At 30.5% G+C, this 4,144-nt stretch overlaps 1 non-coding gene across 1 annotated transcript; it reads right to left on the bottom strand.

Annotated features, from left to right (window-relative positions):
• Nucleotides 1–3,797: 3,797 nt before the first annotated feature.
• Nucleotides 3,798–3,904, bottom strand: LOC149527788 (small nucleolar RNA R71). The gene has a single exon (XR_016352283.1). It is a non-coding gene; the product is annotated as a small nucleolar RNA R71 (small nucleolar RNA).
• Between the last annotated feature and the right edge of the window lie 240 nt (nucleotides 3,905–4,144).

The following is a 4,144-nucleotide window of genomic DNA, read 5'->3' as shown; positions in this document are numbered from 1 at the left end:
TTGTCCAAAAATAAAAAGTTTCAGACTTTATGAAGAACTAACATCTTAGGAAAGAGTAATTAAGTCTCCAAAAATAAAAAGCTCTAAACTTTATGAAGAACCAATAACTCATGATGAAAGAATCGATTCTCCATGTCCAACAAAAATGTGAAAATTGGCCAGAACGTACGAGAGTTCATTTCAAATTTGCTGTAACAGGTATATTCTTCAATGCCTATAAATACCTGCTAACAAAGCCTCTAAAGGAAACAATTTGAATGATTTTGAAGTGCCCAAAAGAAGGAAAACAAGTAAAAGACAAAAAACAGAAAAAATTCTATCTTTAAGCAGAGCAGAACTTAAAGATAATATATTTTATCATTTAGTTGATATTCTTCAAGCCAAAACTTCTTGTCATTATTCATCTCTCTTGAGAAAGCTCTCATCTTTTTGAACCTAAACATTTTATCAGCCTTTATAAAGGTTTTAAGTTTGTACTGCTTGAGAATCCACTGTTGTATTGGTTATACCTTTATGTAAAAAGTAGAGGGGTTTTGCTTGATCTTTGAAAAGGTTGTATCTTATGTAAAGGTTGTGCTTGAACTTGAAAAAGAAGTGTTTTTGTGAAGGTTATGCGTGATCTTGAGAAAAGGCATGTTGTGAAGGTTACGTTTGATCTTGTTAAAAGGCATGTTGTAAAGGTTACACCTAATCCTATTGAAAAGGAAAACTAATAGTGGATTCAAACTCATTATGTTATCAAAAGAGAGGATCTACATATTGAAAAGTTAAACCTCTATAAAAATTTCGTTGAGTATTCCTTATTTTTGTGCATTTTACGTATTTCATATTCTACTTTTGCAACTTTATTCTTTAAATTTCCATTGCTTTTCCAAAGTTTTCTCAAAAAAGTAGAAATGTTTAGCTTATAACTAATTCACCTCCTCTTAGGTACTTTAGTTTAAGTTTATCTTCCTAACAAAATGGGGTTGTAGAGGAGTTTGGGGTTTGGCAAGGGAGTGAGTGATGTTGGAAGATTGATATGAGGAGAGAATTACCAGGATAAGAATAGGGGCAATGGAGTGGGTTTTAAAAACTATGGAAGAAACAAAGTTTAGGAAAGGATTTCTTGATAAACTCATTTGGAAAAGGGGAACTATTGAAGAGAATACCTCTAGATCTTTTTGTGGACTATTTTGGTTACTAACAATTTATGTGCAAGTATTTGAGAGATATCGTGGGCAAGATTGGCCACTCATAAATTTGAAATCTTTTATAGGCAACTACACGAGTAAATAGTTATTAAAGAGGTGCTGGCAAGAAAATGGTTACTTCAAGGTAAGGTAGCCATTTGTTTAACATGCAAGAATGAAATTGAATCCTTAAGCCATTTATTCTTTAATTTAAGGAGACTTGGAGGTTCTGGTAAAATTAATGTGTTTTCGGAATATGGTTTGGGTAAGTCACTGTGATCCATTGTCTGTTTCCAAATGTGGAATGCATCTATTAGTTGTCTAAATAATGGCTTAGTCTAGAGGATGCCATTCTATTCCATCGTGTGGTTTATATGGCTAGCAAACAACAATCTAGTTTTTAAGAGCAAGAAATAGGATGGGTGCCAAATCTTTTATTTCATTAAAGGAAAAAGGGCTTGGTGGATCCATGTGATAACTTTATGATATAGAGTTATTTAGACTTTATTTTAATAATAATTTAGCTTAGTTCTTGTTGTAATGTATAGAAATTAGTAGGTTTTAGTTAAATTATTTTAAGTTAATTAATTTAAGTGAGTCAATCTAATCTTAGTTAATTTTACACTTAATTTGGTGTTAATGTGATTAAAGGTAGATTGTTATTGATTTATTTGTGCTTTTGTAGGTGTTTAATGAAGGAAAAATTTTAATAGAAGAATGAGAGCAATTTCAAGGTGTAACCTCCAATGCATATGTTTTGGTATTTTGACTATAACTCTCCCTACAGAACTCCAAATAAGATAATTCTTAAACCATTGGAAAGCTAAAAGAAATTCTACAACTTTTAGGTTACTACTTCACTTATTTCAACCTAGAAGATGATCAAAAGTCATGTTGAATTTGAAGCATTATAGCAGTCCTAGTGCAATTATAATTTCTGCTAATTAATGGGTCGAGACCACAACTCATGTAGTTTGATGAGGAAATCTTGATTGAAATTGACTTCTTTCTTCACCCAACTTAGCTTAACATTAAAGCCCTATAAAAACAACATTTTAAGAGACTTTTAAAGGAGAGAGCGAAGCACAGATTGACAATTGAGAATAATGTCACAGAGTCATTGAAGCTGAGAAGAATTTGAAGGAATCAAGAAGATTTGGAAGATCAAGATTATAAATTCTTAGGTTCTATCATCCTTTTGTTATTATCCTATTTTTTTTAGTTTGATTTGAATGTTTAAACTTAATTCGATAATGATGTGTAACTTGATGGGTAACTAAATTATTAATTTAAGATTATGATTGAACTTAATATGTAGTCTGATTTATTTATCTCTCTTTTGCTTATGTTTGATGGATTTAAGTTGTTTATTCTATTCAGTTTTTAATGCTTTTAATTACCTGATTACCAATTAGATTGAGTTGGAAACCTATGTTAAGCCTCAACGAAAGAGATTTAGGTAGACCTCGAATAGAATAACGTATGATTAAATACATTTAGTTGATTAGGTGGTTTGATTTACATATAGGGCATACATACATTTATAAGCCATACATAGTCAAAATTAGAGCATGAACTTAATGAATCTTTCTTCAATTTAAGTTACATAGACATATAGTAAATTAATTAAGAAAGTTATTTTTATGAGAAACTCGATAAAGACTGGTAAATAATTTAGCACTCTAAGCTAGCAACTTAATTCATTAAGGTAAGTTAAGAGAGAAAGACAATAATCAGATGAAGTATTAAGGGACTACATCATCTTAAATCAAAAAGTCAATCAAGTTTAGAAAAGTAATTTTGTTAAGTAAATTTAGAGTAGTTTTAGCTTATAAGTTTTGCTTTTTAATTCAATTTTAATGTTTGGATAAAATTAAGGTACATAATTTTAGTAATTAATAATAAGAATTAATTCAATTCCCTATGAGATCGACACTCTATTCATCATTATATTATCTTTACGATATGTATACTTACGTGGGTAGTAAGTTGAACAACAAGTTTTTGGCACCACTCTCGGGGAGTTAATTTTTAGTTCTTTCTTGTTAATATTAATCCCAATCATTCTTCATTTTAATCTAGACTTCTCTTTTCTTTAATTTTTTAGGTACTTTAGTTGTTATATGTGAAAAGCCCAAAATTTGAAAATTGTTCCTTTTCATCTAGAAATCGAAACGACTTTTTGCAGACTTTGGAGGAAAAATAAAAAAGTTTCTTGTCCAAGCAAAACAATGCTTGATCAACAAGAGAAATAGACCAAGTCTTTGAGGGATTATGTTGTCCCATGAGTACAAAGTCTCCATTATAGTATTCAAAAACCTCCCATTCAAGTCAACAACTTTGAAAATTAAGCTATCTATCATTCAGATGATTCAGACTTCTGTTGAATTTAGGAGTTTGCCAAATGATGATCCAAATGCTAATATTGTAAATTTCTTAAAAATTTACGTTACATTCAAGGCTAATGGTGTTACTGATAATGCCATAAGATTGAGGTTTTTTCCTTTTCCATTGAGAGATAAAGCAAAGAGTTGGTTAAATTCACTTCCTGCTGGTTCCATTAATACTTGAGATGATTTGGCTAAAAAATTCTAAGCAAAATTCTTCCCACTTGCCAAGACAGTAAAGATGCGGAATAATATCACTTTGTTTATGCAATTTGATTCTGAATCACTATATGAAGCTTAGGAGAGGTATAAAGATTTGATAAAAAGGTGTCCTCATCATAGATTACCTAATTGCTGTAAGTTCAAACATTTTATAATGGTTTGTTAGGACCTTTTAGAACTACCATTGATGCTGCAGCTAGAAGTGCACTTATGAGTAAATCCATTGATGGGATTTATGATTTGCTTGAAGAGATGGATTTCAATAGCTATCAATGGCCATCTGAAAGATTGGGTACAAGAAAATTTGCTGAAGTTAATGAATCAGATATGATGAATACTTTATCTATACAATTAGCTTCTCTC

The sequence above is a fragment of the Theobroma umbraticum genome, unplaced genomic scaffold (genome assembly GCF_002168275.2).
Source record: "Theobroma umbraticum cultivar Fairchild unplaced genomic scaffold, ASM216827v3 scaffold_30.0, whole genome shotgun sequence".
NCBI lineage: Eukaryota > Viridiplantae > Streptophyta > Magnoliopsida > Malvales > Malvaceae > Theobroma > Theobroma umbraticum.
This window is presented reverse-complemented; position numbering and strand designations above follow the sequence as displayed.